Source organism: Diabrotica undecimpunctata, chromosome 9 (assembly GCF_040954645.1).
Source record: "Diabrotica undecimpunctata isolate CICGRU chromosome 9, icDiaUnde3, whole genome shotgun sequence".
NCBI classification, from domain to species: Eukaryota; Metazoa; Arthropoda; class Insecta; order Coleoptera; family Chrysomelidae; genus Diabrotica; species Diabrotica undecimpunctata.
The window spans coordinates 1,112,795-1,140,544 of NC_092811.1; the positions used below are offsets into that span (position 1 = coordinate 1,112,795).

General features: G+C 34.0%; 1 protein-coding gene and 2 non-coding genes across 4 annotated transcripts in view; 2 read left to right on the plus strand and 1 right to left on the minus strand.

Annotated features, from left to right (window-relative positions):
- The window catches only part of LOC140449368 (tyrosine-protein kinase-like otk), a 296,812-nt gene that overhangs the window by 91,511 nt on the left and 177,551 nt on the right, over window positions 1-27,750 (plus strand). The gene's annotated exons all lie outside the window — the stretch shown is intronic.
- On the minus strand, window positions 15,333-15,403 carry TRNAG-GCC (transfer RNA glycine (anticodon GCC)). The gene has a single exon. It is a non-coding gene; the product is annotated as a tRNA-Gly (tRNA).
- On the plus strand, window positions 15,581-15,651 carry TRNAG-GCC (transfer RNA glycine (anticodon GCC)). Its single transcript has one exon. It is a non-coding gene; the product is annotated as a tRNA-Gly (tRNA).

The window sequence follows — 27,750 nt, forward strand, 5'->3', positions numbered from 1 at the left end:
TTTTAGAGCCTTCGTTATGCCAGAATTCCTTTACAATTTAGCTAAACATAAGTCTACATTTTCTTTGTCGTTTCTTGCCCAGGTGTTATTATCATTTTTGATTGTTGGATTAGAACAAAAAGACATTTTGAGCTTTACTGTTGCTTTTCCACAGCGAGTAATCTGTAGCTTCCGTTGGTGTGAAGTTTTCCAGACAATACTGCATTCCCTGATTTTGTTCTTCTGTGATAAGTTCTTTCAATTCTTTAGTGGTTTTATTTAATTTTCTTTTATTTTCTTCGGTCCTGGCTTTTTGGTCTGACTGAAGGAAGTATTTTATTTTCCCTTAACTACTTTCATAATTAGTAGTAGCAAACCATGCAGCCTTGTGTATATTTTTAATAAGGATTTCAGTCGCCAATTTTAACGCATAATAAAGTAGAATTACTTAATATAGAGCCACTTGATCTACTAAACTTCTTAGAAGAAATAGGGAAAAAAGAGAGAAGACAGTAACTTTATTCAATTAAAAAAAAATTTTGACGTGAAAATTGTTGTGTTTTTATATATTTATAGTAATATCGCTTCATAGAGAATATCAAGTTTCCAATCTTTTTTAATCGTAAAAAACAAACAACTCAACGGTTTACAAAGAGAACGAGTTATCGCTCATTTATTCTCAAAACCCCAATTAATCCGGCACAAGAACAATTCCGATTGCGCTCCGTAATGCAAAAAAAAAATCACCGACCGACCCGTCTTTTGTTTTCCCAGCAACATCGATTACATGAATTCAAACGGAGCATCGCAGTATGCATTGTATCTTTTCTTTTACACATTCTGGGTAGAATCAGAAATCGGATTCTGACTGACTGAAAAACGTCCCGTCGTAAACTTCTCTTCGCACAAAGTTGAATTCGAAGTCAGTGGCGCGGAAGCGAATCCCTACGTTGGCGGAATTCGTACGGAAATACAAATATTTTTCTCTTTCTTTAGATGTTCGTTTAAATCTCTTATGCTACACTGATTCCATAGTTTTAATCAATTATTTTCAAAAATATTGACCGTTTCTCCTTACATTTTTGTCTTAAATCATAGAGGTATTATTCCCTTTTATAAACATTTTTTGTTTATGCGTCTCCCACCAGCTCTTCTTGTCTCCTTCTACTACTTATTGTAGTGACTTAAAATTCAGCGATTCTCCAAGTCTCCATAAATATATTTCCCAATTCTTGTGATAATAATACACAGATTGACTAATACTTTACGAATATAGCAGATATTCTATCGAAATCAATAGGAAATTCTGACCATGACATAAACTATTATATTAATAGGCTACCTAGAAGGTTGAGTTCGTTCTTTATGGCCACAATAGTAGCATCTGATGTGAAAGAATGCATAAACAAATTAAAAAATTGACAAAAAATACTAAACAACTAAAGCTTTATTAGAAGTAATAGAACATATTGTTCACGGTCTTGATGCAGGTGAACCTACTAATGGATTAATGGATTAATTAATTACAAAAGCTTTTGATTGTATGGATATTCAAACACTATTGATAAAATTGGGGTACTATGAAATGAAGGGTACCATACACGACCTTTTAAAATCATATCTTACAGGTTGTTGCATTTAATAATCAAGAATCTAATCCTCTACCAGTTTTAATCGGAGTACCACAAGGATGACTTTTGGGACCTCTGCTATTCTTGATATATATAAATTATTTACCAAGTGCGTTGAAAAACACCAACTGTGTTCTTTTTGCAGATGACACAACCTTATTATGTAAATGTATAACTGATTACAGTCAGGAAATATTAGAAAAATCTAAATCCTGGTTTAACTGTAACAAACTTGAGTTAAACGAGCAGAAAACCCAGACAATAGTATTTAGTTTTGATAAATGGGTTAAACCATCTGAACCAGTAAAGTTACTAGGTATTACTATAATTATATAAACATAAAAGAGATATCTAAATGTCATAGTCCAAGTCATTAGTACGATATATATAGTGCAGCCACGGCTGTGAACATTCATTCTTGATTTATTATTGTTATTGTATACTTGTTTTGATTCGTTGTTTAACCTTTGTATTTAAGTCAATTTTAAATAAAGTGTTTTTAAAAACGCGAGTCTGAAAACGAGTTCTTTAATTGGCGCAGTCAGTAGGATTAAGATTACGGTGTTGTTGGTTATAACTTGGACTATTTGATTTTGAATTTTGAAATTGAGGTTTTCCTTTAAATTTATTTGAAGAGTTCATTGAATCTACTCTTTGGTCATTATAAAATTGTCTATTTAATATATCTGATGCTTCTATAAACGATTTTGGTTCCTTTATTTCGAGAATCGTTCTGGTTTTCTCATCTACGTTTGCAAGTATAATATCTATGGAGTTTGCTTCATTTTGTTCCATTAATATTGTTTTCCGTTCAGCACTTAAATTCGCTTCTGAGTTTATTTTAATTTCTAGTCTTGATTTGAGTTGTGATATTCTTGCCAAAAAATCTATAATATTTTCATTTTTGTATTTTGTTATTTGTAAAAATTCCTTATTTAATGTTTGTCTGTCGATTCTGTCCCCGAAGTTGTTTCTCAGTGTACCTCGAATCAGTGGCCAGGTATTTAAGTCTGGTCTACACATTACGAAGTTTAATACATTATCTTGTAACTTCGAACATAATACATTAAATGTAAAATCATTCAAGGTATTATCCGTCGTCTGTCCATAAGTGCGATAATACTGATCACATCTTTGGATAAAGCTTTCCAATTTTAATGGATCTCCATTAAATGTGGGTAAAAAGTCGGCGAGAGCCTTTGCCGCTTGAATTGTAGGTGTGTTATTTAATGCCATTTTACTTAAGTTACAAATTAAATTATCAATTATCAATTATCATTAAATTATCACTTTGCATAAAATATTTTTAGAAATTACTCAAATGAAGAAGATTTATTACAATCTCTGACAAATGGTAAAATAAAATAAAACTGGTAATAATTTTCAAAAAATATAAAGAGAATAGCTAGTAATAGGAAGTAAGGAAAATTCTCAGTAACTTACTTTTTTACTGTAGGTTCTCCGGATGAATGATGGAAACCAACGGTTGTACTGCAATTATCTGGAATCTGCTGCAACCTTCAGGTATCCTACTGACTGCGCCAATTATTTCAGACTCGCGTTTTTAAAAACACTTTATTTAAAATTAACTTAAATACAAAGGTTAAACAACGAATCAAAACAAGTATACAATAACAATAATAAATCAAGAATGAATGTTCACAGCCATTGTATTTAAGTTAATTTTAAATAAAGTGTTTTTAAAAACGCGAGTCTGAAAACGAGTTCTTTAATTCTATGGATACAAGGTTGAACTGGTCGCACCATATTGAAGGATTGTGTAAGAAGCTCGCATCACAGATTTTTGCTATGCGCAGATTGGCTACTTCTGTGAGTCGAGATATTCTTAGGTCAGTTTATTTTGGAATGGTTCATAGTATCCTGACATATTGCATAATTTTGCCCTCTGGGGGTGAGGGCATTTTGACTATCTTAATGGGAGATACCGTTTAAGCCCTACACTGTATTTCCAATAATTGATATCATTAATATGCATTTTGTTGAATAATGTTGAAAATTAAACAACCGAAAAGAAAATATCCAGTAAATGATATCGTATTCTGAAATTGGATAATCTTCGGCTTAGGAATTCCCCAAACTAATTAAAGTTTGAAGAGGAGGAACTCTCTAATGTCTACCGCTGTGGATTAAACACAATACAAGTTTGTTACCGAAAACTTTACATTGTACATTAAACTTTATACGTCGTCTTACGATACATAAGTTTTTGATACGAATTTCAAGAAATATAACTTCGTTTGCTGTACCGATATCTATATAACAGATTTGTGAACTGTGGTTTGGCGATTTAGTGCCTAAAAGTTTTTAATACTGACTTTAGTCGACTAAGTAAACGTTTTTATTATACTCTTGGAAGAGCTTGAATTATATAACGGTTTATAATTTGGAGTTTTATGAGATGCCAATTTAACTCTTTCAAAAAACCAACCCTGTTCACCTTTTTATTTAACGCTGCAGCATGGTACGTATAAATGCATAAAAAATCTTCTAGTATTACGAGCACCGTTATTTTTCGCACAAACAAGATCAACGTTTACCTTTGTCATATTATAGAGCGACACTATCTCTGGTTCCTCTTTGTCGTGCATTGAGTTCTATTGCATCGTTAAATTACATACTAGATAATAACAGAACCACTGTTGAGGACTTAGTACAATGTGATACTATTGTTCAATCATTGTGAAAACCAAAAATGGATGTCAATGGTTTTCTTCGTTTTCTTGATAACAGTTCGTTTGGTATTTCTTTTCTATTTTGCGAATTGGAAATGGAAAATTGAAAAAATGGAAAATTGGAAATGGAACTGACAAACGGGTTTGCCGCCCAAGGATCAAAAATACTATTGGCGTTTGCGGATGACGTGGACACATACGCACAATCCACCAGAGATACAAAACAAGTTTTCACCCTATTCGAAAACGGAGCCAAGGAAGTTGGTCTGAAGGTCAACGAGGACAAGACCAAGTGCATGGTGGTTACGAAGAACCCAAGACCAAGGTTTAGACAAAACGTAACAATCAATGAATACAACTTTGAAGTCGTCAAAGAATGCAAGTACCTGTGAGCGATCATATCATCTGAAAATAAATATGAAAAGGACGTGGTAGTCAGGATCATTGCAGGAATCAGGGCATATTACTCATTAATGACCGTACTTAAATCAAAAATACTCTGAATACCAGCAAAAATAAGAGTGTACAAGACAATAATTCGTCCCACAATAACGTATGGAAACGAGACATGGACTCTGAACCAGCGGGAAACGACAAAATTACTGGTACTGGAAAGAAATATACTGCTGACTGTTTATGGGCCTTGCCGAGAAGAGACAACAGGAGAATGGAGAAGAAGACAATGATGAACTCGAGACAGTATATGGAGATGAAAACATAGTACGCTACATTAAAGCAAACCGAATAAGATGGGCGGGCCACGTACTAAGATCGAGTGACGAAAGACTCCTGAACGCCACATTCTGGGAAAGGCCCGATGGCAGAAGGTCAGTTGGTCGCCCAAGAAAGAGATGGAAGGACGCAGAAGCCAGTGATCTACGCAAAATGGGAATACAGCAGTGGGAAATAGGTGCTCAGGACCGACAACAATGGAGGGAAATAGTAAACGCGGCCAAGACTTACCTAGAGTTGTAGAGCCAAATGATGATGATGATGAATTGGAAATGTTGAATATAAATATAGTAGACTATTTATTACAGTATTATATTACAGTCAGTAATATAATAAAATTTATAAACAAGGTCATTCATAGTTAAACCACAGCTTTCACGTCATTCAGTACTGTGACTAGAGTACTACCGAACCGAGCCTTACATTTATGTGATTCCATGACCTATCTGGATTATGATTTTCTTGATGGTTCTATGCTTTATTTGCATCTATTGCCCTTCTTTAATGAGTTCTAAGTGGGCGGTATCTTTTTCTTTCTGAGAAAATATAAATCATTTTCAATTTGACTAATAAACTTTAGTCATGATTACTGATATGTTTATTTTGAAATCCTTGTTGTTCCTTCCCAACCTTCCCTGTATATGTATTCGTTTTCCTCTGTCTAATTTTGCTTAAGTATTTGTAATATGTTTAATTTCTTTTCAATTACTATATTTTTCACTTTTTGATTTCATTATAGTATCATTAATATTTAGATATATTGAAATATACTAAAATCAACCCAAAATAAAAATGTTCAATGGTTCTCTAATGCAAACTAATGTTTAGTCGCAACTTTTTTTTAATACGAATCCTGACCTGTAGGATTCTCGGGATTTGAGAAGCTACAAAAACATCGGCTGGTCGTCTCGACCTGTTTTTCGTCAACTAAATTGAATTCCGTCAAAGTAGGCAGAAGCTTAAAATCGAGGCATCAACGGTCGCATCACTTTGCCATGATAAATTTATAAAAACTCGATAAAAGTAGACCCCGAATAACAATAGAATCTCATCACGCAGAAACGAGAAGAGGCCACGAGTACTTGTAGGCCAGGTCGAAAAGTACCTTATACCTGCTGAAGGAACGATATGCCAATAACAGCAGCGAGTTACTGTATCTAGATACGTAGAAGATTTTCTTCGTGACCATTAGTGCTTAGTACTTATTATGCTAACACTTGCTGCGTATGTAATTTGTATATATATTTTCATTCTGTCACAAATAACAGAAATCGTGTCAAAGAAATACACAAATTATAACGAATTCTAAAGCTGTGTTGGATATAAAAGCAGCATTTTAGTTGATTTGAGACATGTTTTACTTTGATTTAAATACAAAACAAGTGAAAAATCGAGTGAGTCAGTTAAGAAATTTAATTAATAGTGCAATAGAAATTTAAATTATACAAAAAATATAATTTTCTTAGGACCTTTTACTGCAAAAATCGAGAAATGATTAACAAATGAGCAGCATGGTCTATAGTGAAACACGATATTGAGGTTTCAAGGTGTAAGTTTTAAAAATATAATTTTTATTGAAGGCCCTTCTGAAAACTATATAGCTAAGAAATCGAATGTTTTTACAGAAGAAAATGTTAAGCAAAATGAAACTTATTAATGCATTTTCTTTAGTAGAAGCATTTTTCAAAAGGCATCGAATGCCCTTTTTGTCGCGAGCGCGTTTTTTGCATGGCCTGTTTTAATTTTGATAACCTCGAACATTTGATACGCCTTCAATTTCTTGCTTTGCACCGAAGTCATCCTTTTCGACGGGTTTTGTTTTTGTTTTGAACTTGACTGTGCGTCTGCCGATGATCTTCAACAGTCTTTCTGTTTTTATTTTTAGTCCCGCCATTGGCGCACACATCAACAAAAAATTTATACGATGTCTCTACAAATATAAGACTCGTTCTTCTTTAAAAAGCTTTATTTAAATACACATATACGCGATGTTAATGTTGCAAAGCATAGATTACCATTTAGATGCGTTTATTTTTCAAAGCAAGCCTAATTTGATAATGATATATAGGTACATTTTGATGTGCTGATATACTAATTGATGCACATTAATGTACTGGTGAATTATGATTGAAGTACTGCTGATGTATATGTACACGATGCTACAACAACAAAGCTTACTCTAATATGCTTGTAAAATATATTTCACAAATTTTCGACTGTTTTGAATTATGGTCGACTAAAAAGTATGAAAGTAAATTGCCGTTGTAATGAACATATGAAACAAGTACAGTACCTGGCCAAATTATTAGGCCAAGCACGAAAAAATTTACTGTATGAAATTATTTCTCTCATGATTATGAATATTGTTGAAAAAATTACTGTTTTGTTCTTTTTTGTGAATATTAACCCTTAGGTAATTAAACTGTAAAAAAGTTAACAAAAAACCTTTATTTATTAAAAAAGTATAATTTTTACAAAGTAGGGATAAATTTAATATTTTGTATGTCTGCCTTTGGCTACTAAAAGAGCTTGGACACGTCGAGGCATGCTCTGGATACAGGCTTGAATAGTTTCCTGGAGGTGAGGATTATGATTCCACTCATAAATGAGCGTTTCAAGTAACTCCCTTTTATTAGTAATGTTTTTTTCGCAATCTTCCTTTTCAGTAATTCCCACTCATTCTCAATGCCTTCTAGAACTTTAATTTTTTTTGTTTTAAATAAGTTGAAATACTCTTAGCCTTGTGGCAAGGCTAAGAGTATTTCAACCTCTTCTCCAGGAAACTATTCCTGCAGCTGTAGCAAAAGTCTCGCCTCGAGTACTTTCCGGTCTGGTCTTGTCTCATCGTGTTTTTCACCGCGTAGAGACGGCCTGTACCTTTGCCGGATACCACAGACCAGACTATGAGTGAGTAGGTGTTTGATGGTGGGCACAATTGTGGAAAGTATAGAAATATCAATTAAGGAAAGCAAAAATACAGCTATATAAAGCAACTATAAGACCAATAGTAACATACTGTAGTGAAACATGGACAATGATAAAAACGAACAAAATTTACTGGAGATATGAGAAAAAAAGTTCTGGAGAAGATATATGAGGGTATAAGCGAATAATAAAAGACAGTTTATCGGTGAGAAAATCAAATGTCGAGCTAGAAGAATTGTACAATCAATCGAACCTAACACGAATGGTAAAGACAGAGACTAAGATGGTAAGGGCACTTAGAAAGGACGCAGAACACCAAAAAGTTCCTAAACTACATTATAGAAAGTATAAACTTTTTAAGATACTGGTTTTTAAAATTCATACCGAAATAGGCTACAACAGCGTTTAATCAAGAAGAGCTTCTAATACGGACCTGTACCTTCACGGTTTTATTTCAATAGAATTCATCTCCGACCACCGATTGTTTTTATCCTCTAAATGCTCACGGTATAAAACTCAAATTTAAACCTAGTGTTGTCTGGGCAAACTATTTTAATAGCCGTAAAATGGTTTTTAAAGTCCGACGTTTTTATATGAATTTCTCAATGAGAATGCAAATATAAAAATAAACGATTAGATATTCAATCGGAATATAAAAGATATGTCCCACAAGAATACATTGTTTTACTATTAAAAGTTTCTAATTAATGATCTGTATCACAGCTTCCCCTAATTTAGTTCATTACAGTACACTTGCTCTTAATGGACATGTCTTTTGGGCGCTATAAGTGGATTGATTACCATTTTCGTTTAGCCTAAATTGGATGATTTGGACACCAACATGGATCATAACAGAATTTTGCAAGAATTTTTGTTTACAATCTACTCATAAACAGTACATTGAGTAATTAGTAAATGTGACGCCAATGATTTGGGTACCGTATCGTCCAGCGATGGTTCTGCTTTTTCACTTATGTCACCAGGTCTTCTGGCCAAGAACTCTTCAGTCTTCGTTCCTCCATTGGTGGCTGATATAACGCACTGATAATTTGTCTGTGGTGGATTGAATCCATATTGGTTTTAGTATGACTTTGTAAAGCAGTATTTTGTACTTCAATGACAATTGTGACTTTCGGCAAGTAACCAATTCCTTTGTTTCAATTTTATATTGAGCTTAGTTTTTTTTGGCGTTAATGTGGTGCTTCCAAATGCAACCCAAGATATTTCACTACGTCTCTAGCAGGAATAGAGGCGTTGTTTAGATTAACTTGTGGACAGGTACGTTTTCTTGTTCTGAATGTGATTTTAGTTGCTGACCTTAATTTTCCATTCTATCAAAAAAATCTCCAATGTATGTTAGTAATTTTGCAGCTTTTCTGATGCTATATCTGTAATAGGTATTTTTGCAGTAAAGATTAGGTACCTCGGTATCCAAGTGTCCTCGGTCCCTTCCTTGAGGAACTCCGGATTGGATTGAGTGATAGGTTGAGAAATCATTATTGATTTTTACTTGTAACGAACGTTCGTTAATATAGGACTTCAAGATAAGGTACATATCGTTAGGCAGTATAGATTTTAATTTATATAGCAAACCGTTGTGCCTGACTTTAATCAAAAGCCTGCTGAATATCGAGAAATACTGAGGCACACATAGTCTTTTCTTCCAAACTTTTCTGGAGTCTTTCAAATATCTTGGACATCAAGGATAACAAGCTTATCGGGCGATAAGAAGAAGGTTCTGTAGGCAATTTAGGTGGCTTTCCAATCATTATAATATGAGCATATTTCCACGGGATTGGAAAATGTCATAACTGACATAGGACCTACCTGCACCTGCTACAACAATATATGGAGAATAAGGTTTTACCACGAGTTGTATCAATATTACAAAGAACCCTCTATAGCAAATTATGCAAAAATACAAATATTGCGATGGACAGGTCACCTTAAAAGAATGGATAACTATGGTGGGACGTCGGTCAGTAGGAAGACCAAGGAAGAGGTGTATAGTGGAGTGGAAGTGAGAACCGATACTAAACAGTAATTGAGGGTGAATACATGAGGGAGACCAGAGCCTGACCTAGACTGCAGCGTGATTGGAGAGTTTTTTTGAACAAGCCCCCATTTATTTAAAATCGAATTTATTCCATTTGGCTGATAAACACTGTATACAGTCTTTCTTATGTCTTAAAAATATCTTTGATTAGACGTGTTCTATATCAGAAATCATCACTTACTGCTTCGAATAATGTACAGCTGAATGCCATTCAATAAAATTGAAAACAATTTATTATTTTTGACGCTGGGAAAAAGTCTAATAATATCATTAATTAGTGTCGGCTAATTATCGAGAAGAAACATCTTTGGTGTTATATAAAAATCCTCGTCGTTTTCTCATTTTGCTTGATTTCTTACAAAAAAATAAGAGTTCTCATCATCTCGAGAAAAAGTCGGTTCCTGGTAAAGTGAAACAGTTATTCTTTTGTTTAAAATTGATATTAATTATAAAATAATAAAACTTAAATTAATATAATTAGATACATTCTTAATGTCTAGCGAAAGGAACTATCTACAGAAAAACACGAAGATTTCATCACAAGGCGGTCTTTTATTTAATTAGATTACCAACCGTCAGCCAATGGATACTTACATTATTTTATATTGAACGCCCACAATGAAGAACCCACTGGGTTTCCGAGAGGACTGTGTGCTGGAATGAACCGGTAAATAGTTTCTTTTCCACTAAATTGTATCCATAGTACATATTATGCTGTGATCGTATCAGTCGGAATGGAAAGAGGAAAGCACACTTAAGTGATTAATCGAACCAGAAAATTTCACCTGCCATTCTTCTTCTGACATGCGGCGGTACTATTTCAGCTAGTGTATATAGAGGCCGGATATGAGTTCCAAACAACCAGTTACGATTCTCATGGTCTCATTGAGAGCAAGGTCAACATGTTTGACCTCCCATACTAGACCACCACACTTTTCTGACGTAGAACAAAGTGTACCAAGGCTGATGTTTTCAGTAATTGTGTAAATATACAAAATACATTTCCATGGAAAATCAACATGTTTGACTTCACATATTAGACCATCATACTTTTTTGACGTAAAACAGAGTGTACCAAGGCTGATGTTCTCAGTAATTGTGTACATATACAAAATACATTTCCATGGAAAATATATTTTTTTATCTTGAAAATTTTTTCAGAAGTTTCAGTACTTTTCTTCATCATTTTCTATCTGTCATTTTCTCTTGCAGGTTTAATATCCTTATATGTTCTTTCATTTGTTTTATGCATCGTATCTTTGATCTTTTTCTTCATTTTTTTGTATTACATCTAAAAGTCAAGAACGACTCGTTGGTGTCGAACTTGCTGTTTAAATTAAAAATTTCCAAATTGGATTTCTTCCCCAATGCCTTCAATTTAATCCGTTCTTTCAATATTCGTGTTTGTGCCCTGTAGTTTTATTATTGTTACGATCTAATAGTATATTTTTATATATTAGAATTTGTGAAAAGATTTAATCTATATAATATTAAATGAGATTGATGCTGGATTGACTGTGTTCATATATGTTAAATTGAATTGAAGTCAAGGTTAAACTAGGCAACAATGCTAAAAGTCAGATTTTCAGTCAGTCAGTTTTATAAGTCAGATTTAGGTGCTCAATGTCAGATTTAGGTGCTCATTCCTCTATAATCTATTTCTAATGAGTGTAGAGTAATAAAATCTCATGAAGTATTCAAAAGCGCTACAGGGTAGCGTAATCCGTCAATAAATTCCGTCCGCATTGCAAAATTCTGTCGTTTCATAAAGAGCAGGTAGGTATCACCCTGTTTTAAGGGATTAGTCCATTGTTATCGACAGATAAACACTGAGCCAGAGGCGCTCTAGTGGGTTAATTGACAAAAGAATATGCATTCTTAAAAATCATATTAAAGGAAATAAAAATGTAATACAGCAGAACAGTGTTATTAAAAAAATATAAAATGTAACAATAAAATATATAAGAACCGAAATCGGGAAATACTCACAAACACACACGAATGACCTTTACATATTGAAACACTTGTGGGGAGTTTAAATCAATTTATTCACAAAAACTACAAAAACTTTACTGGATACGTTATTACAATTCTACATCACTATAGTCTTCATCCGAAGAACTGTCATCATCCCCTGGTGTTATAATTATAGGGTCAACCACCTGATCGACCAAGTTGTCCAGTTCCCACATTTTATCTTCCTCTTTTAAAACATGCTGGATTGCTTTTTGCCAGTTTTCTGATGTGATTTCCATAATGGCTTGATCAAACAATACCTTGACATCTTTCATTTTAAATGTGGTATTGTGCCTTGCAACATATCCTTTAACTTGTGCCCATATAAGTTCTATGGGATTTAATTCGCAATGATATGGCGGTAGGCGTAGCACAGTTACTTTATACTTTTCTGCTACATCTTCTACGGCATATTTTATGAAGCGAGATTTATGTTGTTTTACTACGGCTAGTAGTTCCTTCTTTATTGAATTCGTCTCAAACTGAATACCTTTATTTGACAGCCAGTTAATAATTTCTTGCTTTCTCCAAGCTGAAGTTGGTACCTTCTCTATGCGCCTTGAATGGTAGCTTGCATTATCCATAACCACGACCGAATCAGCTGGAAGAAATTTTAACATTTCCCCGAAGTAGTCTTCGAAGACATCCGAATTCATGTCCTCATGATAATCTCCCGTCCGACACGACTCAAAGCTTAACAAACCTTCTTTTAAAAATCCTTCTTCGCTTCCAATGTGAGCAATTATAAGCCTCTTCCCTTTTCCCGAAGGCACTTTAATACCCGTCGAAAGGCCTTCTATGAAAGCTTGGCGAGCACTTGTTACATTTTTATCTTGCCACATTTTTTGGACTATATAACCTTCGTTTATCCACGTCTCATCAAGATAAAAAATTTTCTTGTGCTCTCTGCGGTACTGTTTTATAGTTCTCAAATATTTTCGTCTCCAGCAAATGATTTCATCACTTTCCAGTAATAGTGCCTTTCGATTGTGCTTTTCCCAGGAAAAATTCATACTTTTTAAAGTTTTCCATAAAAGTTTTCTGGATATCAAAGGAATATCGTTATCTTGGCTTATCTCCATTAGTATTTTGTCAAGGGTGGGTATTTCCTTTTTAAAATAAAACGAATGAACTTTTCTTCGAATGTCACGTTTGGTGTCTTCACCTAAGATTTTTATTGGTCTTCCTGATTTTCTCTTGCATGGACTTAACTGGCCTGATATCTTTCTTTCTCGCAATAATTTAAAAATCGTGGACTGTCCAATTCCAGTCATTCGGGCACATCGCTCAACACTTTCTTGCACAGACAAACTAGGGTGATCGTGTTTTATGCAATCATATACATTTAAAATTATAACTTTTTCACTAACAGATAGCGGAGAATTTTTTACACCTCTTTTCTTTGGAGTAAATGTCGCCATTTTATAACTTTTTCACTATTTCTATATCACAATATTACTGTACGTTTAATTGGTGTAGTAACAATTACTAACTCGAATGTCAAATGTCGAATGATAATAATAAAATAAAAGAGGGATTATAATGAAAGTGTAAGTAAAACCTCATTACGCGTTATTAGTCTTCATGTTGATTTATTTTAGTTCTTAGTAATATTAGGAGGTGCGTCATACCCTTATCAGTTTCTTCTAATGCTTTTATTCGTTCAGTAAGGAAGTGAATTTGTTTTTATAAATAAAAATGTAATTAGCTTTAATGACCATATAATGGAATACGAGTTTGAAGAATAAGTTAATCGAAAAATTAAATAAAATTGGTTATCACAAAATATCCAAAATATGATATTTTGAGGTACATCAATTTTTGACGACGAAGTTGACATCCGTCCATTTGCCTACGCCCATGACGACACCGAAATTCAGGCAAATTTTATGACACTTCATGATTTATTACTCTACACTCATTTGAAACCAATTATAGATGAAATCCATCCCCATACATTGGCGTTAAAAAGACCAGCTGCTCGATATCGAGCGTATACAGGATGAAATCTATTATTATCTGGTCTATACACTGCAATTTTGCTCTTTTTAGAAGATTGAAAAATTTTCTCATCTTCTTTCTTTAAGTTCCATCTTCTATCGAAGGTTGGAAATCATCATGGCTATGCGGACTCTGTTGACTGCCGCTCTAAAAAGTTCTGCACTACTGCATTCAAACCATTCCCTTAAGTGCTTAAGCCAGGATATTCTTCGTCTTCCCACATTTCGCTTTCCTCGGATTTTGCCTTGCATAATAAGTTGTAGTAATGCGTATTTTTGCCCTCTCATCACATGTCCTTAGTACTCAAGTTTTCGTCTTTTGATAGTTAATATTATTTCCGCCTCATTTCCTATCCTTCTAGTTACTTCTTTCTCATCTTACCCTGTCCCAAAAATATTGATTTTGTAGCTGATGGTTTAAAGCAAATAGTGAAACTGTGACATAATTCTTGCAGTTTTCGCATCTTCAAAAGGATTCTCTTCTAATATCTCCAAAAACGTACGATCTTCATGAGCGGTAGATATTTTTGGTCTTCCAGAACCTTGCTTTCTTTAGAGAGTTTCTTGTTCTCTGCATCATTTATTGATATTAAAAGCTGTTGTTCTGCTTACGTTAAAATGGTTCGCTACGACAGATAGTTACTAACCATCTTGTAATTTCGTTACAATTCTTGCTTTTAGTTCTTGGCTAGCATGTGGAGCCATTGTTTGAGGTTGAACAGAGTAAGTTATCTGACAAATTTTAAGATTTGGCAGTGACAATATATAAATAATAAGTATTTATCCTTCAAAACACACTGCTCAATTTTCTCCAAAATACGCTTTAAGATTCGTATCAGTTTTTTTAGAAACCAGCTGTACTTTAAAAAATTTCAAAACCACGTAGCTATAGGTTAGGAGGTATAAAAATTTAATGGGAAAAAAATTTATTCGAAAAACAAATAAGAAAAACAAAAACGTGAAAGTATTTGCCACAAATGAATTTTGTAAGGTAATATTGAAGATTTACCCCAATAATGAAGGATTATTATCATAGTATCACGACGAATTACATTGGAAATTAAATATTTTAACTATAAGAACAGCATAAGAAATAAAACCAAAGTGAATCCTACTTTCTACCAAAGAAATCGGGAGCATTGCTAACACTTGATTACCAATTCTACCTATCTTCAAAAAGACACTGGATTATACAATAAGTAAAGTGTGAATTGAATTGAAAAATGAAATAAAAAAATAATTCAAACAAGATATTCACTTAAAAGAAGAAACAATACATAAATAAAATCTAAAAAAGAGTTGCATCGGCCGGGAATCGAACCCGGGCCGCCCGCGTGGCAGGCGAGCATTCTACCACTGAACCACCGATGCTGTGGAGCAAAGTTATTGTATGAACGAAGGCTAAGATCTTGTTAATAGTTTTGATACATGTTTAAGATAAAAACATTATTTGTTATGTAGGTCAAATAATCTACAGAGAAAGTATTATTGAAGTAATGGTAACATGTTTACTATTGAACTTTTCTTGAAACATCGATTATTATTAACGCATCGGTGGTTCAGTGGTAGAATGCTCGCCTGCCACGCGGGCGGCCCGGGTTCGATTCCCGGCCGATGCACAAAGTTTTTGTTTTATTTAATTTGATAATTTCTTTAATTTGATACAGTGCCAATACTAGACGAAATCAACAATCAAGACGGTACTAATAGTATCATTCCACCTCCAGTAGTATTTGTACTATTATTTTGATTCGTTAGTGTAAAGGCGGAACTGGTTTGTTACTAATTGATTTTTAAGTACTTCCTTTTTATTTGTCGATTGGATTTGACACAATTTGTAAAGAAGGTACAACCTTATGATTCACCAAGTATTTATTGGACGTGAACATTTCGAAGGTTGGGCCTGTAAATTTTTTGTTTTCTGTAGTAGTGGAATTTATTTGGTAGGGCATTATTTTTAATATTTACTTTTACTTGTCATTTTTAGTTTTAATTTGCGAAGTAGGGAAAAGAATACGTGATAGAGTACAGGTATATACAAATACATTTGTTTCTTCTTCTTCTTTCTTGTATGTAGGCCTGTTTCTTCTTCAATATTAGCCTCCTAAATTGTTTAAATTATCGCACCATCTTTTTCTTGGTCTGCCAATACTTCTTCGTCCATTTGGTGACTTATCTCATGTTACTCGTACGATTCTATCCCCTGCCATTCTACTAATGTGTTCGTTCCACTCCTGTTTCCATTTTGTTACCCATCCATTTATGTCTTCTATTTCGCTTCTCTCTTAGGTCTAATTGCTGCTTTATAGATTCTTGTTTTTGTGTCTTGTCTTAGGTGTTTGTTCTTCCAGATTGTGTCATTAAGAGATCCCGCCGCTTTACTTGCTTTTAAGCTTTGGTGCCGCACTTCTTCTTCAACATTTCCGTAATTAGTTATATCTATTTCCAGATATCTAAACCTTGCTGCCTGCTTTATTATTTTCCCATCAATTTCGATTTTACATCGTAGTGGGTATTTAGATGTTGTCATACATTTGGTTTGAAGATGTGTGTTAATCTTTGGAGCTCGTCTTCTGTCTCGGCGATTTTATCTTCTTTCTACTGATATACACTGTGTTAGTTTTCCATTTATCTTTGCCTGTATCCGATTATGGATCTAGATATTTTCAATGGTTTGTATAATATTGATTGGTATATTTCTTTTATACAGTAGGTGTAAGACGTCTTCGACTTGGATGCGATCGAAAGCCTTTGTCAGGTCTATAAAACATAGACATGCTGGTTTATTGTAGTCGATGGCCTTTTCTGTTGTTCCTTGAATGAATCCTTGTTGTTCATCTGATAAAGTTATTAGGTTATTGATTTTGTTGGTTAGGACTTTTGTGGGAAGCTTAAGTGCGGTGTTCAGTAGATTTATACCTCTATAATAATTGTTGGGATATTCTTTATCTCCTTTCCAAATATCTGTCTCTCCATGCGTCTGGTATCTTGCAGTACAATATTAGCTTTTTGTTTAAGTTATATATTATATTCTCAAAGCAAAGTTAATATAAACAATATTTACCCTTCACAAAATACTTTTATCTCTTGTCGAATACTAAGAAATGTCAAACGAACGAAAAAGAAACACAGCTAATTGTGCTATGCCATCAATGTTGGTACTCCTATCACAGGCGATGAAAAACTTTCAAAACTAGATAATTTTGCTTTGATTTAATCACAAATTGGTGGCCAAGTCGGTAATACTGTCCACAACTGTATTTCGAGACAAAAACATTGTTTTAAGAGCTTTCGAATTTTCTGCAGCTTTTATTAGACATTTATTAATGAAATCACCTTCCGTAAAAGGCTTCAAGTGTTTAGTTATCAACTCGAACAAGACGTAACTTGCATCTAAATACGAGTGTGCAGTCCTATGTAAAAAGTGCGTCTCAAAATTAACCTTTTTTGTTTGCTACACAACCCTTATTGAGACATATCGTACATCTACATATTTTATAGCGAAAACGGCTAATTTGATATCAGACAAATCGTCCGACTTCCAACAAAGCCACTCGAATACAAAAGACATTCACTGGCAACGCAAACAAAGCCCTTTTCATATTCCAACAATTCCCATTTCGAGATAATTTCCCGAACGGGCGATTCGCTGATGGGTACCCGTTCTAATTAGCGTAAAACACATGTTATAAATGCATCGATTACGATTTTCAATGCGGCACTCATGTCTCAGTTGGATAAAAGTGTTTTACGAGGTATGACCATAAAGTAAAATTATAGTTTGCTAGAAACAGTGGCTGTTTTCGCTTAAAAAACTATTTTTGCAACCGAGTACTAGACGTAATAGACAAATAATAGAGGGAAAACATATTTTTGGAAAAAATCAGCTTTATGGATTTTTAAAGATATACATATACTCTTTTACATTCGAACCAACTAATCGTCGAAGCATTTGTCTTTCTGCAATAGGTATCTTATAAATGAGATTTTTGTATGCTTCGACCGCCTTATCTGAAAACATTTATGAAATCACACAGTTCCAAGTCAGGACTGTATGCAGGAAGACCTACCAAATTGTACGAGTTTTGCGACTATTCCAGTTGTTTTTGCGGATTTTATCAATAACTTCTGGTAAATAAATGGTTGTATACTATTTAGTATTGACGGTTCTACTATTCTTTTAATTAAAAAAAAAAAAAAACTTGTTTGTCAATTATTTTGGATTACTTTCTTTGGCTTTGGCTCTTCTTGAAACATCCATACCGCCGATTGATTTTTTTTTTCAGGCTTATAGCAGCAATATATCCATGTTTTGTCACGAGTCACGACGTTCCATATCAAATTTGAGCTGCCTCAATGTACAATGCACAACATCGATGTTTTCCAGGACAACTTCTGTGGCCAGACGACCTTCACGGAATTCGTCACTGAGGCTAATGGTATCAATGCTTGAATTCTTCAATACACCTGTAAACAGGTGATGGGTCTGGTGCTTTAAGAGCATAGGCGCAAAATTTCGGGCCAATGCTTTTTAAATGCAATCATTTTTTTCGAATCCTGAGAAAACTAACAAATATTTTTGAAAAATTTAAACGCAGAATGAAAGATTACATTATTACCGAGGGTCGAAAGTCCCTTATAATAAACAAAAAGTTTTTTTGAATGAGATATTTGAAATTAAAAATCACACTAAATTTTCTCTTTTTTTTCAAGTTCCATTTTCTCCAGCTAAACTTCTTCACAACACTGGACACGAACTTCCTGATGAGTATTTCGACATTCTAGAATCATTCCCCATCCAATATCGCAGGTAAAGACTGCGCGCCAACAACGCTGATAAAGAGCCGTTCCTAACACTTGGCTGGTAACCCCTGAAGTACCTAAACTGACATGCTAGGCAGTTCCCACTTCCTCTTGTGCGTTTCTAGATCTTCTCAGATCGCCCACACAATATAGCCACTTTCAGCTTCCCCCCTGCTTCTTAGTGTAGTCCACTACTTCTCTACAACAATTTCACGTGATTGTCGTTTACCACACCCCCACTACTCCAAGAAAAAAAAAAAAGGAGTACCCCATTCCTTGAAGAGGCCCAGGCCTAAACAAGGTAAAAGCGATCTTGTCATGTCTTTTTTTCACCCCTGTAATTATTAAAATAAACATTGTAGAAGTTTTAAGGGACTTTCGGCCCTCAGTAATAATGTAGTCGTTCATTCTGCGTTTAAATTTTTCAAAAATACTTATTAGTTTTTTCAGGATTCGAAACAGAACATTTTCTTCATTTTATGAATGTGTTGCTTGTGTGAGTCCATTTCAAATAGGTAAAAGAAATAAATTAGACTTACTCACAATCAATTTAATTTTACTACCCAAAACGACCGGTTTCGCTTTCTAAAATTTATTTATTTAAAAAAATTACCTAGTGTCTGTAATTACCTATCCTAGAATGGAGAAGAAAAAGAAGACTTTATTATGTAAGTACAGGGTACAGGACCAATAGATCTATTTTGGAGAAGATACTCATAGGTAAAAAGTGTATTACTGATATAATGTTTTTATATCAGCATTAATACTTTACGGTTATACCTCGTATATTCATTTGAGGATTCAACATCGCTATTTTCTCATGGGTAACACAAAACAAGCTTTCCATTAGGGAGTTGTGTAAAATGAGTGAGAGATACGAATCTGCCATATCTACTATAAATGGTTTTGTTGTGTATACGCTAAGTAAAAAAGAGTTTGTATTCATATACACGTCAATGTTTCTACTCCAATGATGATAAAGTTTAAAAAGAATTTAGAGCAAGGAATTTTTTGCAACGTAATGAAATTATAATTTCATCATTCAAATATTGCCTTGCTCTACCGAGCACATTAGCTGGAATGTTAGCCACAGACACTTCTGTCATCTTTATATTTAAAACTCTATAAGATTTTATTTGTGGTTAGGAATGTTCACAGGTCATATTTTGTACTCACAGGTCATATTCAGAAAAGCCTTATGGGAAAGAAAAGAGGGAATAAGAATTGGTGGAGAAATCATAAACACCATGAGATTTGCAGATGACACGGTAATTATGGCTGAGAGTATAGAAGAACTACAAACTTTACTAGATGCAATAAATAGTTAATGCATTCAAATGGGACTTGACATCAACACAGATAAGACCAAATTTATGATAGTATCAAGGAGTCCAATAAATAATGAACAACTAACTCTTGGTGGACAGCAAATAGAGAGAGTGACAAAATATCTGGGAGCTTACATCAACACATAATTAGATCCAGACCAAGAGATCCGGGTACGAATAGAAATGGCAAGGGCAGCGTTCTTAAAATTCAAACAATTGTTCTGTGACAAAAATCTGAATATTGCGCTGAGACTGAGGTTTGTTGAATGTTACGTCTGGTCGCAACTATTGTACGGGGTAGAAACATGGACACTAAAAGCGCAAATAATTAAAAAGATTGAAGCCTTTGAACTTTGGATATACCGGAGAATGTTGAGAATCCCATGGACTGCCAGGGTCACCAATGAGGAAGTGCTGAGAAGGATGGGTCGAGACAAAAAATTGTTGAGAACGATAAAAGTACGCAAGACTGCATACCTTGGACACATACTAAGAAATAATAAATATAGTCTTCTGCAGGTCATCATGCAGGGTAGAGTCGGTGGCAAAAAGGGAAAAGGTAGAAAGAGGAAGTCATGGCTGCGAAATATTCGAGACTGAACAAACATGACTGTAGACGAATTATTCCACGTTGCAAAAGACAGAGAAGCTTTTAAAAATGTAGTCGCCAACCTCCGTTAATGGGGACGGCATAGGAAGAAGAAGGAATGTTCAACATTTTTATATAGTGACAAAATGTCGTTTCTTTAATTTCAGGTAAATTTTGTTTTTGAGCATGTTTTAATAAACCTTTAATTTCAAAAAAGTTGTGTTACTAATCATCAAAAGGAACCTTAGACATAATTTAGTTTCCATTTTTTAAATGATTATATAGCACAGAATATTCCCTACTCATCATAGAGTATAATATACAACTTTTTCTGATAAAACACTTGGCAATCTCTAAGCCCATATCACATTTCCAGCTACTTCACTTTTTCGTGGCTACTTACCACGAAATTAGTCATGTAAAATATCACCTTAGCGGTTTATATATAGGGATCGAATACAGAAACATGAGTTTTTAAGGGCTCCCTGCTGTTTCCTGCGCCGCGGGGCTTCCCTGGTTTGACAATTATCGAATTCGGTTGTTCGCATCTGCAGGATCGTATTCCAGAATTTCGTATGTATTTCGAACATATAGAAACTATGATATATATGAGAAACTAATACAAGGGAAGATGTGACCTACGTTACGTGATACGCCTGCTTTTATAAGAACGTCGATGAGTTTGTTGTTTCTTTTGTCGAGGGCTTTCTTTAATCTAGATCTATAAATCTGCTACTAAAGTTTTTTTTTTTTTGAAAAAATATGTGTCTCGACAGCTAATGGTCATTGACACAGGTACAATTTATATTCATGTTTACATGGTTAATACTTTACATTGGGTACAAATTAGTTGCAATACATTTGTTATAATACATTTTGTTTTATATTAAATTGTATAACTTTGTGTTTTTTAAAAAGTTTAATACATTTTCATAGTTGCTGCTGTTTGAGATAAGTGTGTCTTGTAGGTTGTTACCAAGATTGTATTTTCTTCTGGCCTCTAGGTAGTGTTGACAGTCAAGAAGTACATGTGTTACGGAAGTCGTGCTGTTGCAGTACTGGCACAAAATCTGATTACTGGAATTCATTAGGTGTCCATGTGTAAGGCGTGTGTGCCCTATTCTCAATCTTCGAATGATAGATTTGTCCTTTCTTTTCATTGGTGGGAGCTGGTGGTAGAAAATGTTTGGTTGTAGACCGCTTAACTTGGTATTGCTTCCTTTCCAATGATCATTCCAAAGGTCCATTATTTTATGTTTGATTATTCTTTTTAAATCTGATGACGTTTGAATGTCTGTTGTTACGTTAAGAGAACATGCTTGTTTTGCTGCTTGATCGGCTTTTTCGTTACCTGGAATACCAACGTGTGATGGAACCCACAATATTGTTACTGTAATTCCATTAGTTTGAAGGCGATTACATATACTCTGGATTTCTTGAACTATTGGGTGGATAGAATGTACGTTTCTTATGAACTGCATGGAGGACAGAGAGTCCGTACAGATTGCTATAGTTTTATCATCGTTGAGTGGAGTTTTCACCGCTTGTAGTATTCCATATAGTTCAGCAGTATAAATATTGCAATTGCTAGAGAGTCAAAACAAGTTGACGGTGGTTGTAGTCGTTGTAACAGCTCAACCAACACCTTCTTCAGTCTTAGATGCATCTGAGTAAAGGATCTTATCGAAGTTGCATTGATGTAGTATTTCATAGAATCTTTGTTTGATAACGGAAGGTGATATTTCATTCTTATTATATTTGGATAATTCGATATTAAAATTTGAAAGTTTACATATGCATGCAGGAGTTTGAGAAACCGTGAAAGGGCTAGTCGACAACAGATTGATATCTAAATAAGGAATTAACATCTGTATAGTGGACGGTACCATTCTAGGATTATTAGTAACTGATAATTGTCTATTACAGATGAAGTTTCTTGTGGGATTTGAAAGTATATTTTAAAATGCAATAAAACACTGAAAACTTTTGTTTCCAACTCTTTCACAAAATTTATTATACGATTCCACGGTTGAAATTATTGAAAATAAATACGTACTTTGCGTACAGCTAACAGATTCTAACGTCTCGATTATCAATCGCATTGTAGGCTATCGCATAGTGAATTGGGATGTTGACATAGACTCGAGAAAGCGCAGTTGCTACACTTACCTCAATGTATATTACCTATGTCCAGCTAAAAGATTTACGTACCGTATACTACGTTAAGCTATTTTGGATTCCAACCATACATTGATTTATCATATCTGGGATCCTTAGTGTAGCAACAGTACAATATCTTAAAAGTTCTATGTTTGTTGAAACTGGTCCTGTTGCTTTTCTATTTTTTAAAGTTCTGATGGCCTCAATACATTAACATGGCATTGTTACATAGTTAATTCCATTGTCGTAATCCTTTCTTGCTTCTTATGGTTTTCTTGTCTTCATAAGCTTTTTCATTCGTCATTTAGATCTGACTTCGTACATTGTGGTTCCATATATTGATTTAAACGCATTTGGTAAATTTGTCTTACACTTTGTGCTTGTAGCAAATACATTTTGAATACTTTCTTTTTTCTAAGTGATATTATATTCAATGTATTATGTTCATTGACTCCGTATTCGAATTCTTGCAACTACTAGTGGTCGGAATGTATGTCACTTCTTCTACTTTCCGAAGTTCAAGAAGTATCCTCCTCTTCTTCTTTTTCCTCTTTATAGGCAATTCTGCTTGTTCATTGGCGGATTTATACCTCTATGGAAGGTTGTCACTCCATATGTTGCGTGGTTGTCCGATATTTCTGCTGATTGGTGACTTATTTCTTGCTATTTTGACGACACGGGTCTCCTCCATTCTGCTTATATGGTTATTCCATTCTTTTTCTTTTTTGTGTCTATTCATTTATATACTGTACGTTACATTTTCTTCTAATGTCTTCTTTTCTCTTTAGATCTCTCAGCGTATTTGTTGTAATTCTTCTCAGTGCTCTCATCTCTGCCGTTTCCAGTAGCCTTTGCGTTGTGGCTGTATCGGGTCTTGTTTCTGAGGCATATGTCATTATTGGTCTTCTAGCTTTATAAATTCTTGATTTCATCTCAGTGTTAATATGTTTGTTTCGGCATATAGTGTTATTAAGGCATACTGCCAGTCTATTTGATTTTTGTACTTGATCTCTTACTTCTTTGGCCAGGTCTCCATATCTGGACAGTGTAATTCCCAGGGGTTTTATTTCCATTACTTGTTCAATACTGATGCCATCAATTTTTATTTTACATCTGGTTGGTTCTTTGCTGACTACAATTGCTTTAGTTTTCTGATATGAGATTGTCATATTAAATTCTTTTGCTTTTATATTAAATCTGTGGACCAGTCTTTGCAGACTATCTTCATCTTGGGCTATCAATATTGCGTCGTCTGCGTAACCGAGTATTTTTATTTCTTTGGTTCCCATTCTGTATCCTCTTCCTTTGTTAACGCTTTTGATGATTAAATTGAAGAGCATAGAGCTCAATGAGTCCCCTTGTCTTATTCCTCTGCCTATTTCTATAGGTTCTGTAAGTTCTCCATCTATTCTGACTTCCATTTTGTTGTTTTTTTTTATCTTCCACTGCGAAAACCCTGTTGTTCATCTGCTAAACTTATCCTCTGATTTATTAGCACTTGTAAAATTTTAGTATTTAACAAGTTTATACCTCTGTAGTTTTCTGGCTGTTTTTTTTATCTCTTTTTTTTGAATAGTAGGATTAGTTCGCGCGTTCTCCATTCTTCCGCTATTTTATTGTTTTATAATTTTATTAATTAATTTTGTTATTGGTTCTGTCATGCTGCTCCACAATATTTCACTAATTCGTTTGGTATTCCGTCTTTATCTGCTGCTTTTCTGTTCTTCAGCTTTTCAAAGCTGAAGAACAGAGCTTCTTCCTCTGCAAAGAGCTTTTTTAGGTAGTCAATCCAATGGAAATTCATGGAAATAAACTTATGTTAAAGTGGCTGATTCTCAGTAAAAAAAGTAAATTGGAGTATTTAAGTCACATTTTATAAACATTTGGCTTGTTTTTCTTCTTTGTATTATAGATAAAGCAATTTAGTTTCGGCTGCACAATTTTAGTTTGCGCTTCCTCTTAGTTTTTTTTTCATTTCTAGTCTAATAGTGCCTTATTTCTTTCACCATATTGAAGATTTGTGTCAGATATATACGGTATATTGTGGTTGTTTGTTGTGTGCGTTAATAAATCCGTTGTGATTGGGGTAAATTTCCTTTAAACCACACAAACTCTCCCTTCTCGCATGTCTTCTAATTGTGTCCTTCCTTTAGGTTTTTATTTAAACCAATTTTAAAATTACTGCTTTATTTTTTTCGAATATGATTCTCGCTAATCTTCCCACCGTAGATAATATATCGAGTACGGATCTGGAATTTCTCTCGTGGCGATTCAATTGAGTGTCGAACAAACCAGATACAAGATACCTGCAGTGCTTGACCCAATCAGTCCTATGTACATTCAATAGAGAGTCTCCTTTCAACACAGGAATAATAAATGAATAGCTTATTAGTGTATAGAGAAAATAAGCTATTTACACGCTAGGGATGTGAGATTTGTATTGTTGTGTGCGATTACGAAAAAAGGGTTCAAGGTGATTGTTTTCTTTGCCCATTTAGACCATTTTGAAAAATTACCATTTATAGTTGAATAGTAGTGTAGCTTAAGCTTGAAGTATTTTGTATTTACCGAATTAAATGAAACTGCACTTAAATATTTGTCTTTCGTTCTGAACGTGAACTCTGACTGGCGAAGTGCGTAGCATCTGTACACACTGAATTAAAACTAAATGTGGACGATATTGGATTTAAGTAGTATTAGACTTCCTTCGGTGATTGTTTCATCCGTTAATGAAACACAGGAACTTCTTATAGTGTATTTTTATGTATGAGAGAGTAATAAAACAATAAATTATGTATGTAAATCCCTAAACTGTTGATACGGGTGACTCAATGAAAAACAGATATTTGTCAACAAGTTTACAGAAGTATATAGGAAAACAATTTTAAATTGAGTATGACCACCAGGTATAAAGGTTGGAGCAGAATAGAATACAATAGTTGTGGGGGTTACTAATCCCTAAATAAGGTTGCCAGTGTCGGAGTGATGGAGGTTAACAGGTACTAATGAATTTGCAAGAAATGTAAGATGTTTATTTTATTGGTTATATATAACCAATAAAAGTTTAATAAGTACCTACCTATTTGCAAAATAAAGTTTAATTCTTTAGATAAAATAAAACGTTTTATTTTATCTATTTGCAAAATAAAGTTTAATTCTTTGCCTATTTGCAAAATAAAGTTTAATTCTTTAGATAAAATAAAACGTTTTATTTTATCTGAAATGAGTGCATTCCACGAAGTAAGGGTTTCAACAATCAAACATTTAATTCTTTAATTCCAGGAATCTACGACAGTAATTGACTAGATAATTACCTTCTAAACTTCTTCCACAGAAAATGTGATAGTGGGTTTTTCCATTTTGTATATAGGAAGGTCCAAGTGGCGTATTCAAAATTCTTAACAGTTCACTAAAAGTAGGTACTTCAGTTGCAAGGTGCAGTTTATTGTGTATACTAGTGTTATGGAAAATTTGGAAGTGCCGTGTAAACGCCGAAAAATTGGTCCTCTAACAGTTAATGAAAAAACATTAATATTTAATTGTTTTAAATCATTTACAGACAAACGTTTATGTGAAAGTGTTGATGAGACCGTTGAGTTAGTTAGCAGTACACTTGGTGTTGGGAAATCTACGATTTACAGAGTTATTAAAGAAGAGAAATGTGGTAGTTTTCAAATGCCACGTAATGCTCCAGGGAAACCAAAATTTCAAATAGAATATCATTTTAAAGAAGGACTTCGACGGAAAGTGCATGAATTCTTCTTTAGACAAGAATTTCCAACATTGGATAAAGTTCTTGTCTCAGTTCGAGATGATAAGGATTACCCAGAAATGAGTCGAAGTACGTTATGGAAACTTTTAAAAGAAATAGGCTTCCGCTGGAAAAAGAATCCCAGAAAGTCTATTTTATTAGAAAGAAGCGATATTGTCATATGGAGAAGACATTTTCTAAGAACCATAAAGGAAATGAGAAACCAAAAAAGAAAAATATTTTATCTTGATGAAACATGGATCAACGAGGGTCATGCACCAAATAAATTTTGGCAGGATGAAACTGTTACAAGTCAAAGGCACGCTTTTGTAAATAACTTATCTACTGGTTTAAACCCACCATCAGGAAAGGGACGCAGGCTGATAATAGTACACATTGGCAGTTCAGACGGTTTTGTTGAAGGTGGTTTATTAACTTTTGAATCAACTCGTACCGGTGACTACCATGAAGACATGAACGCTGATGTCTTTCAAGAATGGTTCGAACAAATGATAGATCTTCTTCCTAAGAACTGTGTAATAGTAATGGATAATGCAAGTTATCACTCCAGACTTATAGAAGGACTACCCACAACCAAGTGGTTAAAAAAAGACTTGCAGAATTGGCTGAGTTCAAAAAATATTACGTACCATCCCGGATCTATACGAAAGGAACTTTATTCGTTGTGTGCCCTTCATAAAGAAAAATTTAAAAAATACGAAATTGATGAAATTGCCAAAAATCGTGGAATGGCAGTACTTAGATGCCCACCATATCATTGTGAATTAAACCCGATTGAACTGGTATGGGCACAGATAAAGAGTGAAGTTTCAAGAAAAAATACCACTTTTAAAATTCATAATGTTAAACAGTTGTTTTTGGAGGCCGTAAATAATGTAAAACCTGAAAACTGGGAAAAGGCAGTAAATCACACTATTAAAGAAGAGGAAAAAATGTGGAAGCTGGACAATATTACTGATAAAATGATCGAGCCAGTTATTATAAATCTTGGTTCTGAAAGTTCATCTTCTGAATCTGATTTGGATTTGTAACAAGTAGCTGTAAGTTTTATATTAATATTTTTATT